The sequence below is a fragment of the Hevea brasiliensis genome, chromosome 1, assembly GCF_030052815.1.
Source record: "Hevea brasiliensis isolate MT/VB/25A 57/8 chromosome 1, ASM3005281v1, whole genome shotgun sequence".
In the NCBI taxonomy this organism is placed as follows: domain Eukaryota; kingdom Viridiplantae; phylum Streptophyta; class Magnoliopsida; order Malpighiales; family Euphorbiaceae; genus Hevea; species Hevea brasiliensis.
Genome location: NC_079493.1, coordinates 63,883,091 through 63,899,006, shown reverse-complemented (window position 1 = coordinate 63,899,006; position 15,916 = coordinate 63,883,091).

The window sequence follows — 15,916 nt, the reverse complement described above, 5'->3', positions numbered from 1 at the left end:
TTCATAGCTCTATGCCCGTATTCATGGCTCTTATGCCCGTATTCATGGCTTTTATGCCCGATTATGTGATATCATGGCATTTTAGCCATCTCGATCGCATACATGGTTGACGCTCGCATCCCATGGTATGACGGCCCGAGGCACCGTGGTGTCTATAGCCAACGACCCGTTAGCCAGTTTAGTCAGCCTGTCGTAGGTTACTTGGGCAGTGTAATTTATTAAAATAAATTAAGACTATTAGTAATTAAAAATATTAGAAATCAAATAAATGAGTTAATAAGACTTCAAAAGAATTAGTTACAATTATGAAATGATCCAAACCACATAAAAATTGTTAAGTAAAATGATAAAAGAGTTGCAAAAATAGGTATAACTTAACTAAATATTTTAAATGTACCTTCTATTGCCATATAAATATAAACTGAGTATTTTTATTAATTCTGTATGTTGTACATTATCACTGTGAATTTCGGAATTAAACGCTTTCAAAGCGAAACAAATGAGAACAAAAGATAATTAATATTAGACATATTGTATTAAATTAAATTGATTCTTAAATATTCAAATTATGCTTCGTTCTTTCTTTATTTGTATATTTTATTTTCTTGTTCTATTATTGCACCACTAAGCAGCAATGCTTAGCGCGATGGATTTGTTTCCTCGCGCAGGTACTTTGACTAAGATTTTTGAGTCCAGATCTGTAAGTGGCTGGAGTATTCAAGGTTGTCACCTCTCAAAGAATGCATGTAGATAGGGCCCATATAGATCATATTTTGTATTTAGTATAAAATGCTAGATATTGTATTATAATGTAGATTATGAGCAGGTAATTAATAGAAATGTAATGTAATTTAATAAATTAGCTTTTTCATATGTAATTAATTTATATATCATGTAAATTATGAAATTATGTAAATTAAAGAAATTTGAAAATTTTACTTATGTGATTTGAGCATGAATGAGATTGTATGGATTCGAAGACAGATTTGAAATATATAGATAATACATGGAAATGAATATGAAATTGAGATATATGAATGAGATGTGAATTATGAGATGGTTATGAAAATAATTGATGAGATTTTATTTGTAAAATATTATTGAAACTTTCAAACAGGTAAATAGTAAAATACGTCAACTGGTAATAAAATAGGGGTAACTCCGCTGGTTTCTCCGTCTAAAAATTTATTAATATTAAAATATATCAAGATCAAAATATGAAAGGAATAAAGTAAGATAAGATAGGGTGCTCCGGCACCGAATGTAGCACACTTTGCTCGGCTACACTATAGTCGGGTGAGGGGTGTTACATCTGTGCCTAATAATTTTTATATTCACTGCTTTTACCATAAAATTTATTTGGAGAAATGAGTTATGAATAATTTTTTATTGTTTTAGCTTTGGGAATATTATTTAGAAATTATTGTGTTGCCTACTTTGCAAATGAAAATTTTGAGATAAAATGTGATTTGTGGTTTGTATGAAATATTGTGATTTGGAATTGTTTTGATTCACACTTGGCATGACAATATTACTATGTTCCTCCTCCATTTATGGGGTGAGTGTGATTATATTCCTCTCTCTTTAACTTGCCAGTCTGAGGTGAGTGTGGATGAGTACTCATTATCTAGCTAGCTTCCTCCCTCATTGATTTCGATTAGTGGGGTAAGTGTGCCTTGTCGTTATATACACACGGCATGTTTGGAAAAGTTTATGTCATGACCTATGTTGTGTTACTGATTGGCAACACTGTGTTATTCAATTGTTTGATCAAATTTGTGTTATATGAGCTTGAAAAATTGTGAATTGTTTGGATTCTAAATTGTCAATAAAAGTTTTACATACCGCATTTTAAATTGTTATTGTGCACCACTGAGTAAATTTTACCCAGCGATAGCTTTTTCTTTGCTATCGCAGGCAGACAGATGGACAAAGCAGCAGAGTAGGCTGCTTGTACCACGTTTTGAGATTTCACTGGGTATATCAAGTATACCATATTGTGTAGCTTTTGTTGTAATGTATGTGCACTGTATGTATATATCGTACTTGGTCTCGAGCAGTTGTAAACTAAAATTTTAAACTATTTTGGCCTGTAAAAGTATTGTGATAAATTTATCTTATCTTAGTTTTTTTGGAAACACTGAAAAATTGATTGTTGAACTGAGTTGATAATGTTGAAAAATTTATTGTGTTTAACAAATTGTTGGAGTTTGGGATTAAGGAATTATATATTTGAAGTGCTTTTTACAGGTTTTTGAAGAACTGTTTTATTCAAAATACAGATAGCACTTTGCCAAAATTTTTATAGAAATTATTGATACTCAAATTTGTTATTTGGTTTCACTTCAGTACAAAAATATTTCTAATACCTGTCAAAAGTGCACACCACTGTAAAAAAAATTAAGAAAATTTTTAAAATCCCTTATAGTGTATTTAATGGGTTATTAGTAGACAAAGTTGGTAATTCATTAGGTATACTACGGGATCATGTTATGCCTTACGGATGGGTAGGGTGTGACATGTTTTAGTGGTATCAGAGCTAGTTTTTAAATTCTATTTTGACCTGTAATTTGAATATTCTTTCTTCATAGTACAACTGCTCAATGTCATTGTTTGATACATACAGTACATTACATTATAAATATGCACTAACAGGAGGAAATCTCCTTGTGTTGGTTGTATAGGACATAGAAAATCCTATGAAAAGATATGGAAGAGAAAAATGAAACAATAGAATAGTCTGTGATAGCAGAAGTACCAGTTCAGGCTCCGGCTCCACAAAGTATCGAAGGCCTGACTGTACCAGTTTTACCTGTACAAATCACTGCACAAATGGTCCAACAAATGGCCACTATCTTTCAACAAATGGCTAATAATCTGTCAGCCCAAGCCTAAGTACAGACCCAACCCCCACAAGGGCAGTGTGAAATAGAGAAAAGGGAGAAACCTATGCGACAGAGCTCGAGCAGTAATTTGGGGAAGAGAAAAGAATTGGAGGAGCCCTGAGCTCAGGGATATAACAGAGGTGGATCATCAGGGCAGAGAACACCAAGATCTAGTCGGCGAAAAACCAGAAGTTCCTATTCTGCCTGTTTCTGCCATGTTTGTGGTAAGCTACATGGAGGTATTTGTTGTAAGGCCTCTGGAGCCTGCTACAATTGTGGAAAACTTGGACACTTTGTTAGAGATTATACTAAAGCACCTCGATCTGATCTCCAAAGTTCACAGACAGTCAGTAGAGGTCGAGATAGAAATAGAGTTGGTACTCCTTACAACCATAACATAGTGAATCAACCCGAACATAGTAGCTCATTAGTTAGAGTGTCCACTATACGCCAAGGAGAAAGAACAGAAACTTTGAATATAGCTGCTAGTAAGTTCTTAATAAAAAAAAAAAATTTATTATTTGATCCCAGCACTACTTAGTTGTATGTTAGTGTTAGAACTATATGTTTTGTTGTTATTCCTTTATAGGAGAATAAATTTTGATGCATTAGTGATTAGTCCTTTAAGATAAGGATTGTGATAATAAGTGAAATTAGTTTTGGAAGAGTTTATCGACGAAAAGTATTTTCTAACACACCATAAATTATCAAGCTAATTGGCGAGCCTACTTAATGTAAGGCAAGAGGACGTAAAAGTAAGTTGCGGTAATAGAATTACTCTAGATGAGGGCAGAGATGTTACTATTAGTAATTGTTAATGGGTATTGTAATCAGAATAAGATTCGAATATCAGTAAATTCGAAAAAGATAAAATATAGGAAAATTTGATCTATTGGAATGTATCGTAGTAACTATGCAATGTTCTTGATATTTATACTGTAAGCTGCAGATTACAGTGCTGACTTGAGATTATTGTGTAGAGCTACGTACTACCTGATAGTGCACCAAGATGAGAATAGTTGCCAACGGCATCTGTTTTGGTATAGTTATGCCAGGACAAATTTTATTGTTGGAAATGAGTTTGGAAATCCTACTTAGGGATTTATAACTCAAAAGTTAGAATATCGAAAGGATATAGTTTAGGACAAAAGGAAGTAAGTTGTAGAATATTAATAGATAAAAAAGAGTTGTGGAAGTAAAAATTTAAACAGTTGATTCAAATATAACAAAGAAATGTTATGAATGTGAGTAAGATTGTTGACTAGAATGGTCAAAGGACCCATGATTAGATAAATAATTTTAACATGACCTCAATGGTCTTTCAAAAAGGGAACATGAATCGAAATATTAGGTGGAAAGATAGTAAGAAAAGATTAGTGCTATGTAAACAAAGTAAGTGTTATATTAGATTGTTAAAAGTTTTACACAAATTCAGAGGAAAGAAGATTATACGATCATATAGAAAGGCGAAAATAAACGTGTGAATATTGTAAGATGGCTATTGGGTAAAATTTTGCGGACGAAATTTATTTTAAGGGGGGGAGAATTGTAACACCCCTATGTTCGGTAGTGCGTTCTACTGTTCCGATGACAGTGTCTGTCCGGACAGCTAGGATGCTTGGAATTATATTTGAATATTAGTGTGGAGATATAAGGTAGTGAAATACAATAGAGCAAAATACAAGAAAAATAAAGGAAAAATAATAACAATGAAATGTAACCAAGTTAAATGAGCCAGCACCGCAGCGATGGGTGACCGCAAGGGAAAATTAACGCGCAGGCAATAGCCGACCCCAGAACTGTAGGGAACCCTCGAAATTTAGTTTCAAGGCATAATTAAAGACTTATTGAAGTGTAAATGTCATTAGAAATATTAAAGAAAAATTAATTAATTAGTACAAAGAAAAACGAGAAATCGAGAAAACGACAAAACTTGGTGTTATCGAAAAATCAGGAATACAACCCGAATAGGGGTATTGTGGTTATTTGACACTTAGAGTTGACTTTTGACCTTAATGTCCATTAAAAATAAGTGGTATTACACTTTGAAAAGGTCATGAAAAATAAAAATGTGGTACATTATTTAAATAGTGAAAGAAATGAGGCAAATGTGCAAATTATGGAACTTTAACTAATTAAATCATTAATTTATGGTTAGTGCTCCACTAAGTTGGATTAGCGGACATATAAAACCAAGTGAACATCATGCAAATTTACTTTCTTCCTCATTTTTTTCACTTTGCCAAATTATTTTCTCAAGTTCTTCCATGGCCAAATGTTCTTCCAAGCTTCCTCCATGGCTATTCATGCATAAGCACAAATCTACCATGATTCAAGCCATATTTCTTCAAACTCCCTTCATTAAAAGTGGTCGTCACACCATGGGCAGTATGTGGGCAGCTAAAAAGAGAGGAAATTCCATGGATTTGTGAAACTCAAGTTGAGGTTAGTGCTTAATCTTTCCATTTACCTTCACTAATCCTTGTGTTGAGCTTTGGGTAAGTTGAATTGCTAAGAAAAATTGAGGAAATGATGAGTATTGGTGAACCTTAGTTTTGGCAGCCATGAAAATGCATGGTTAGTGACTTATTCTTATATGTATTTGATGGAAATTAAGGTTGATTAACTCAAATATAAGTGGTAGTAGGTTAATCTCCAAGTATGTGCATGTTAGTGCTTGAATTAAGGGTTTGAAATGGGACCTTGATACTTTGCCAAGCTGCCATGTTTGGCAGCCTATAATATCATGAATTTGTGTGTGTGAATATGAAGTTTATTAATGAAATATGATAGTGTTGAATTATAGGCAGTTTGTATAATTGCCATGAAAGTGTATGTGTAAAATAAGTGTTGATGCACATTGAATTTGGGTGGATGTGAATGTTGGACTTTAATGGTGAATTGTGTGTATTGAGCACTTGAGTGTTCTACCCAATATGCTTGCTGGAATTGTTTTTAGTATTTGTAGAAGTGCTTTGAATAAATAATGAAGTCATGAGGAGGAGGAGGAATGTCAAATTGAAAGTGTAATTATCTTGTGCAGGTTGTGTATGTTGGCAGCACCTAAATTAGGCCATAAGTGCAAAATTGTGAACCCAATTGGTATGAGGCTAATGATGGGTGAAACTAGACACCAAATAGGCCAACTTTCATGTAGAAATGTTGCCAAAATTCTGCCTAGAAACTGACCTTAAAAATGACCAAATCCGGATTAGTGACTTGAAAGCTTGAAAATTGACCATTTGGGCAGCAGTTAGTGTTCTGGCCATAACTCACTCAAAACAGGTCCAAATAACCTGAAATTTTACCATGAATAGTTTAGACATAGACCTGCAATTCTTATGAAGACACCAAAGCCCAGAAATGGCCAGAACCAAGCCAAATAGCTCGCACAACTTCAGGTACCAAAACTGGCTGAACCAAAAGTGACCTAAAAATGACCTAAGCCTACCATTTTAGTGCATTCTGTCCAGCATTGGTAAATTGACTATATCCTGGTCTATACGACTCGGAATGACCTGAAATTTTGCCCCGCATGCAATAAGACATAAACCTACAAGTTTGTAGTTTGTGAAGGAACGGAAGCGCAAAATGGCGTGACCAAGGAGTGTGGCTACTGGTTGTATTTTATTTTCTCATAACAACACTTAAATAGCTAGGTTAACACATTAAACCCTTGCCACATGTCACCCTTTGATCAGCTCTAGGTTTAAGTGACCCAATCACATTGTGCCAAGTGTCAAACCTATTTGTAATCTTGATTTTAATCATCTTACATGATTAAAAAACATTTGGCAAGCTTATGCGTTATGCCATATGTCACCATCTCATGGTGCCACGTGTCACACTGTAAAATGACCAAAATGCCCTTGTGTCTTAATTTTGAGTTCTCAACCCAAAATAATTATTTTTCTTCTTCTAATTAATTTATATCAAATATAAATTAATTAATTAATCTCTATTAATTAATTTCTCATTAATTAAATTCATATTTAAACACTTTAAATATAAATTTAACTTATATTATACATCCAATAATCTAGATTTGGTTTCAAGTCATGCTAGGAATTTTGCAAACTAATTGCAAACCAAACCTATTTAATTAATCAATTAAACTCTTTAATTAATTAATTAAATCATATTTAATTAGGTGATAACTTGTGTATGTGTGTGACTTACTAGGCTCATCACTAATTGGCAATGAGACATGATATCAACTCTTAATATCATCAGAACTCTTTCTTGCCATAAATGATTTCTCTAAATAATTTTATGAACCTCATAGACCCTGGTAACATATGATTATCATGTCCACAAGATGATTCGGCTGATTGAGCAGTTGGAACATCTTGACTTCAACATGGATTTCCAACTACAAACGGATTTGATCCTTCAGTCCCTTCCTAAGTCTTTTGGGAATTTTGTGACAAATTTCCATATGACTAAACAGGAATGCACCTTAGCTGGTTTACTCAACATGCTGGTTATTGCCCAAAAGAATATGCCAGGCAATAAAGGAAAAGAGGTAGCTTTGGTTACATCTTCTTCTGCTGGAAAGTCCAATAAGAAGAAGGGCAATAAGAAAAAGAAACCTCAGATTCCTGGTCCTTCCAAGAAAATAGCTAAACAGAAAAGGAAGACCAAAGCTGACAAAGGCAAAGGAAAGTGTTTCCACTGCCAACAGGAAAGTGTTTCCATTGCCAATAGGAAAGTGTTTCCATTGCCAGTAAGAAAGTGTTTCCACTGGCCAGAGTATAGCAATCTAAATGAATGCAATGCCATGGTGAAAACCAACTCAAGTTCAAAATATATTTGGGACTTAAGGTTATGCCATGTTGCAGTAGATAGAATTACAAAATTGGAGAAAATGGGGATTTTATCCTCATTGGGCTCTAAGCCTACTCCAACTTATGAATCTTGCCCTCAGGGCAAAATGACTAGATCACCCTTTGTTGGACAAGGGCTAAGAGCTGAAAATATTTTGGAGCTAATACATAGTGATATATTTGGTCCATTTAAAGAAATGGCTAGAGGGGCTTTCATTATTTTATTACCTTTACTGATGATAAATCAAGGTTTGGGTATTTGTATTTGATGAAATACAAACATGAATCTTTTGAAAAGTTCAAAGAATTTCAATCTAAAGTAGAAAATCAAACAGGAAAGAGTATTAAAGCTCTTCGATCAGATCGTGGAGGTGAATATTTGAGTACTGAATTTGATGAATACTTGAGAAAGCATGGCATTGTTTCTCAGCTGACTCCTCCAGGAACGCCACAGCTGAATGGTGTATCTAAAAGGAGAAATTGTACCCTATTGGATATGGTACGTAGTATGATGAGCTATACTGATATGCCAATCTTCTTTTGGGGATTTGCATAAGAATCAGCTTTGTATATTCTGAATAGGATTCCATCAAAATCAGTTTCTTCCACACCTTATGAGATATGGCATGGAAGAAAACCAAGTCTTAAGCATGTTAAGATTTGGGGTTGTCCAGCTTATATCAAAAAGCTGAACACTGATAAATTGGAGACCATATCAGAAAAAGGTCGATTTGTTGGATATCCAAAAGATAGTTTTGGATATTATTTTTATTTGCCTACTTCACAAAAGGTTGTGATAAGTAGAGATGCCACATTTCTTAAACAACAGTTTGTTCAAGAAGGAGGCAAAGGAAGGCAAATAGAGTTAGAATTGGAGAATTCTGACCAACCAATGCATCAGATGGATATAGATCCATCTAGTCAACCAATACCCGTTGATGAAACATCTACACTGTTCCTCGTAGAACAACCAGGTATCTCACCCACCGATGAGATATGGTTTTCTTCATGAAGAAGAACAAGAGTTGTCTACTCATGAAGAAGTAGATCATGGAGATGATCCACTTACCTATGAAGAAGCTATATCAGATATAAACTCTTCAAAATGGATTGATGCTATGAAATCCGAGATTGATTCCATGTATAAGAATCAAGTTTGGGATCTTGTTGACCCACCTGAAGGTATTATACCTATAGGGAACAAATGGGTTTTCAAGAAGAAAATTGGTTCTGATGGAAAGGTAGAGACCTATAAGGCAAGGCTAGTAGCGAAATGGTTTCGCCAAAGGCAAGGAATCGACTATGAGGAGACTTTCTACTTTGTTGCCATGCTTAAATCAATTAGGATTTTATTAGCAATAGCTGCATACTATGATTATGAGATTTGGCAGATGGATGTCAAAACAACTTTTCTCAATGGATACATTGAAGAAAACATTTTCATGGAACAACCAAGGGGATTTGAATCCCAAGATGGTTCCAAGGTATGCAAGCTAAAGCGATCCATTTATGGGTTGAAACAAGCTTCGAGGAGTTGGAACATCCGTTTTGATGAAGCCATTAAATCCTTTGGTTTTATAAAAAATGAGGATGAGCCATGTGTATATAAGAAGGTTAGTGACAGTGCTATCACTTTCCTTGTCTTATATGTGGATGACATACTGTTGATGGGTAATGACACAGGTATGTTGACGACTATAAAGGTATGGTTGTCAAATACATTCTCCATGAAAGACTTAGGGGAGGCAACCTATATTCTTGGAATTCGCATCTATAGAGATAGTGCGAAAAGAATAATTGGTTTATCCTAAAGTCTATACTTGGAAAAGGTGTTAAAGAGTTTTAACATGCTTAATTCCAAGAGAGGATTGTTACCAGTGAGACATGGTATCCATCTTTCTAAAGAGATGTCTCCAAAGACACCTGAAGAAAGAGATAAGATGGCTAGGATTCCATATGCTTCGGCTATTGGAAGTTTAATGTACGCAATATTGTGTACTAGGCCGGATATCGCATATGCTGTTAGTTTGACTAGCAGGTATCAATCCAATCCAGGTTTGGAACACTAGATAGCTGTCAAGAATATTCTTAAGTACTTGAGAAGAACTAAGGATTTATTCTTGATTTATGGAGGTGGAGACTTGCAATTGGATGGTTATACTGATTCTGATTTCTAATCAGATATCGATGATAGAAAGTCTACCTCTGGATATGTGTTCATTTGTAATGGAGGTGCAGTCAGTTGGAAGAGTTCCAAACAGAGCACGACTGCAGATTCCACTACAGAGGCTGAGTATATTGCTGCATCAGATGTTGCAAAGGAAGCTGTTTGGATAAAGAAGTTCGTGATAGAACTTACAGTAGTTCCTTCCATTGAGTCAGCAGTTCCCCTACACTGTGACAACAATGGAGCAGTCATACAGGCTAAGGAACTAAGGTCTCACCCAAAATCCAAACACATAGAAAGGCACTACCACATTATCAGAGATATAGTTGGGCAAGGCGATATAGCCATGCAGAAAAATAACATCAACTGAAAATCCAGCTGATCCATTCACTAAGCCTATGTCACAGACTCAGTTAGACCGACATCTTGAGAAGATAGGTCTAAGATATTGTAATGAATGGCTCTAATGCTAGTGGGAGATTGTTAGTAGTATGCCCTAGAGCATATCATTTAGTATGTATCTTGTACATATTTTTTAATAAAAGGCATTTCCACTTTTCCGTTTACATAATATATTTATGTGTAATAGAAAAGGTCCATTGATATTTTGTTAGAAATATTATTCTTAAGTTGTTAAGAATATGAGTGACAATATTTCTAGCACGAAGTATCATAAATAGGTTCACAATCGAGGATACTTCATAATAAGGACATGACTTATCCAGAAAGATTGTATTCATATTTGTCCCCAAGTTATTTATATGAGATATAAATAAGATGGAATGGTGAGTCTCATGCCATATAACAAACATGATAGGCACTTATAAATGATAAGTAGGCCGAACCAGTGACACTTATGACAAGCACATGGAGTTTACTCTTGTCAATGTTTTGTCATAAATCATATCAGTGCATATAATCTTTAGACCTGAGATAGCACAGTTATCTTGTATATAGGTAGTTTGAGTTTGATACTGCTTTCATACTTGTACTGTGTATGGGTATATGGGCATGTGTTGGCTCCTACTAGTTATATATGGAGGTAGGTGTTGATCAAGATGGAATCTGTTCCTCTAAGTAAATAGAGATAAAATCCTATGTTCATTTAATTGTTCTTGATGTTTCAAGTTCTGGCGGAGAGATAGATTTATTCAGAAAAGAGTTTCTGATGAGAAAATCTTTTTAATCAAGAACTGGAATTAAAAGAGAACATAATATTCATAGCAAATGGAGTTTGACATAAACCATGACTCCAGCTTGAGTTGGGATTTTGTAACACAGATATTCTAGTGCATGGTAACATATGATTATAGGTTCATTTAAGGTAAACCTTATTACTAATTGGGTGGCCATGGCATGCTATGCTAGGTGTTAACCATGGTCTATGAGGTTCATAAAATGATTTAGAGAAATCATTTATGGTAAGAAAGAGTTCTGATGATATTAAGAGTTGATATCATGTCTCATTGCCAATTAGTGATGAGCCTAGTAAGTCACACACATATACAAGTTATCACCTAATTAAATATGATTTAATTAATTAATTAAAGAGTTTAATTGATTAATTAAATATGTTTAGTTTGCAATTAGTTTGCAAAGTCCCTAGCGTGACTTGAAACCAAATCTAGATTATTGGATGTATAAGTTAAATTTATATTTAAAGTGTTTAAATATGAATTTAATTAATGAGAAATTAATTAATAGAGATTAATTAATTAATTTATATTGGATATAAATTAATTAGAAGAAGAAAAATAATTATTTTGGGTTGAGAACTCAAAATTAAGACACAAGGGCATTTTGGTCATTTTGCAGTGTGACACTTGGCACCATGAGATGGTGACACATGGCATAACACATAAGCTTGCCAAATGTTTTTTAATCATATAAGATGATTAAAATCAAGATTACATATAGGTTTGACACTTGGCACAATGTGATTGGGTCACTTAAACCTAGAGCTAATCAAAGGGTGACATGTGGCAAGGGTTTAAGGTGTTAACCTAGCTATTTAAGTGTTGTTATGAGAAAATAAAATACAACCAGCAGCCACACTCCTTGGTCACGCCATTTTGCAGCCCTCCCTCTATTCTTCTTCATCTCTCATCAATTCAAAGAGATTAGCCATCAATCTCTTGAATTAAGAACACTAGAAATTGTTTCTAGTGTCCTGTTTACATCTCTAATCTCTTAAAAGGCAGAACTTGAATTTCTAATTAATAGAAAAGGCTTTAGAAGCTGTTCAAGGGCTGCCATAGGTGTTCTTGGTGTGGAAAAGCTAAAGGGACAACATCTGGTGTCATGAAGATGAATCTCAAAGGCGCAGACACGCTGTAGTGCATCAAGAGGTTAGTGTAATCATTCTTGATTTAATCTAGGGTTCTAAAATTAATCTGATTAATTTTAAAATCTTAAATGGCAAATACAGATCCAAAAACATATTAAAAGAGTTTTAATATGTTGTTTATCATTGAAATCAAATAGATAAAAATAAATCTTGCATGATGCATGTGACCCTAGGTGAAAATTTTTGAATTCAATGGTATAAACTTGTGTTTTTGATGCTTCCGTTCCTTCAATTGGTAGTGGTTGTTTTGGGCTCATTTTTATCAGAAAATTAACTGCAGAAAATAACCAGATTAATTAGTAAATGTATCATGTATTTAACCAAAATGATTATGGTCTTTTAATCAAATTGGTCCTCCCACTAACTTAGCGAATCCTACACTTCCAAAGTAGGAAACGGAAATCCTAGTTGGATGGATTTCTAGTGGGTGATTGAATTCTTATAATTCTATTGATCATCCTCAGGTACATCCATTATTGGAATTACAATAAACTATAAGTGAGCAACTCCTTGCCCATCACATCTCATGTGAGGTTCAATCCTTTACCTAGCCCCTAATGCTCAAAATCTCAGGTACATCCATTATTGACTTATCTTGCATTAGTTAAGTTGATCCCATTGAGCCAGTAATTATGTAAATAATTTTAATGTCCTCAGGTACATCCAATATTGGCCACCAAACCATTTACATATTTACAACATCTCATGCTTAACAATTATTCTTAAGAAAATCTCTTAAATTAATTGCATCTCATGCAACTATTTAAAATTTCTTAAAATAATTGCCCCAATGGAGGGCCTATGTTATAATTACTTTAATTATAGCATATCCAACTTAATCATTTGTTTGGAAGATCTTATGGTTATTCTCATTACTATTAAGGCCTCACTTTGCACATTATCCATTTAGCATGCATATATCATATAATTGCATACATTCCCATACATCTCATGCATTCATGGATAAGCAGTAAATATGGTATGATCATGGACTTTCTAAGGGATTCAATTCTGAGCCACCAAGAATTGAATCAGGGCATTCCTAGGTGCATTTCATTCATTCATTTTACAAGAGTTGCTGAAGGAGTACATAATCAACACTTGATCTTGAATTCCTCCCACTGGTCCCACCAATGCTCTTGACCTCCTTGAACTTCTTGCAATCCAATATTACATAGTAATCCTTGGCATACTAAGGCGAATTTACAAGAACTTAAATGAATGAAATTACAACCCAAAAATTATTACAAACTTAATAATACATGCCCAAAATAAATTAAAATAAATTAATTACTTTACAATCCCAAAGAAACATAAAAGAAATAAATCCAATCACATTGGTCTTTTATAGTCCATGATCATCCATCATGCATATCACTATTTAACAATTAAATAAAACATACATACTTAAATTAAATTGAATATCTCATATTCAACTTAAAAATCCAGATTTGAATATGATTCAAATAAATTTAAAAAATTCAGATTTGAATCTCATTCAAACAGATTTAAAAATTCATATTTGAATCACATTCAAACAACTTCAAAAATTCAGATTTGAATCACATTCAAACATTCTTTAAAAAATCAGATTTGAATCACATTCAAACATTTTTTAAAAAATCAGATCTGAATTTTATTCAATCAATTTTAAAAAATCAGATTTAAATATGATTCAAACAACTCTAAAAATTCAGATTTGAATCACATTCAAACAACTTTTAAAATTCAGATTTGAATCACATTCAAACAATTTTTAAAATTCTGATTTGAATCATAATTTAATTGTGTGATTAAAAATCCTAATTAAACATTTTAATTAGTCATATGATGAACCTTTAATTCTGATACCAATTAAAGGAACGGAAGCGTGAAAAACACAAGTTTATACCATTGAATTCAAAAATTTTCACCTAGGGTCACATGCATCATGCAAGATTTATTTTTATCTATTTGATTTCAATGATAAACAACATATTAAAACTCTTTGAATATGTTTTTGGATCTGTATTTGCCATTTAAGATTTTAAAATTAATCAGATTAATTTTAGAACCCTAGATTAAATCAAGAACGATTACACTAACCTCTTGATGCACTGCAGCGTGTCTGCGCCTTTGAGATTCGTCTTCAGGACACCAGATGTTTTTCCGTCTAGCTTGTCCACACCAAGAACACCTATGGCAGCCCTTGGACAGCTTCTAAAGCCTTTTCTATTAATTAGAAATTCAAGTTCTGCCTTTTAAGAGATTAGAGATGTAAACAGGACACTAGAAACAATTTCTAGTGTTCTTAATTCAAGAGATTGATGGCTAATCTCTTTGAATTGATGAGAGATGAAGAAGAATAGAGGGAGGGCTGCAAAATGGCGTGACCAAGGAGTGTGGCTACTGGTTGTATTTTATTGTCTCATAACAACACTTAAATAGCTAGGTTAACACATTAAACCCTTGCCACATGTCACCCTTTGATTAGCTCTAGGTTTAAGTGACCCAATCACATTGTGCCAAGTGTCAAACCTATATGTAATCTTGATTTTAATCATCTTACATGATTAAAAAACATTTGGAAAGCTTATGTGTTATGTCATGTGTCACCATCTCATGGTGCCACGTGTCACACTGCAAAATGACCAAAATGCCCCTGTGTCTTAATTTTGAGTTCTCAACCCAAAATAATTATTTTTCTTCTTCTAATTAATTTATATCAAATATAAATTAATTAATTAATCTCTATTAATCAATTTCTCATTAATTAAATTCATATTTAAACACTTTAAATATAAATTTAACTTATACATCCAATAATCTAGATTTGGTTTCAAGTTATGCTAGGGACTTTGCAAACTAATTGCAAACCAAACCTATTTAATTAATCAATTAAACTCTTTAATTAATTAATTAAATCATATTTAATTAGGTGATAACTTGTGTATGTGTGTGACTTACTAGGCTCATCACTAATTGGCAATGAGACATGATATCAACTCTTAATATCATCAGAACTCTTTCTTACCATAAATGATTTCTCTAAATCATTTTATGAACCTCATAGACCATGGTTAACACCTAGCATAGCATGCCATGGCCACCCAATTAGTAATAAGGTTTACCTTAAATGAACCTATAATCATATGTTACCATGCACTAGAATCTCTCTGTTACAAAATCCCAACTCAAGCTGGAGTCATGGTTTATGTCAAACTCCATTTGCTATGAATATTATGTTCTCTTTTAATTCCAGTTCTTGATTAAAAAGATTTTCTCATCAGAAACTCTTTTCTGAATAAATCTATCTGTCCTGGCCAGGAACTTAAAACATCAAGAACAATTAAATGAACATAGGATTTTATCTCTATTTACTTAGAGGAACAGATTCCATCTTGATCAACACCTACCTCCATATATAACTAGTAGGAGCCAACACATGCCCATATAATCATACACAGTACAAGTATGAAAGCAGTATCAAACTCAAACTACCTATATACAAGATAACTGTGCTATCTCAGGTCTAAAGATTATATGCACTGATATGATTTATGACAAAACATTGACAAGAGTAAACTCCATGTGCTTGTCATAAGTGTCACTAGTTCGGCCTACTTATCATTTATAAGTGCCTATCATGTTTGTTATATGGCATGAGACTCACCATTCCATCTTATTTATATCTCATATAAATAACTTGGGA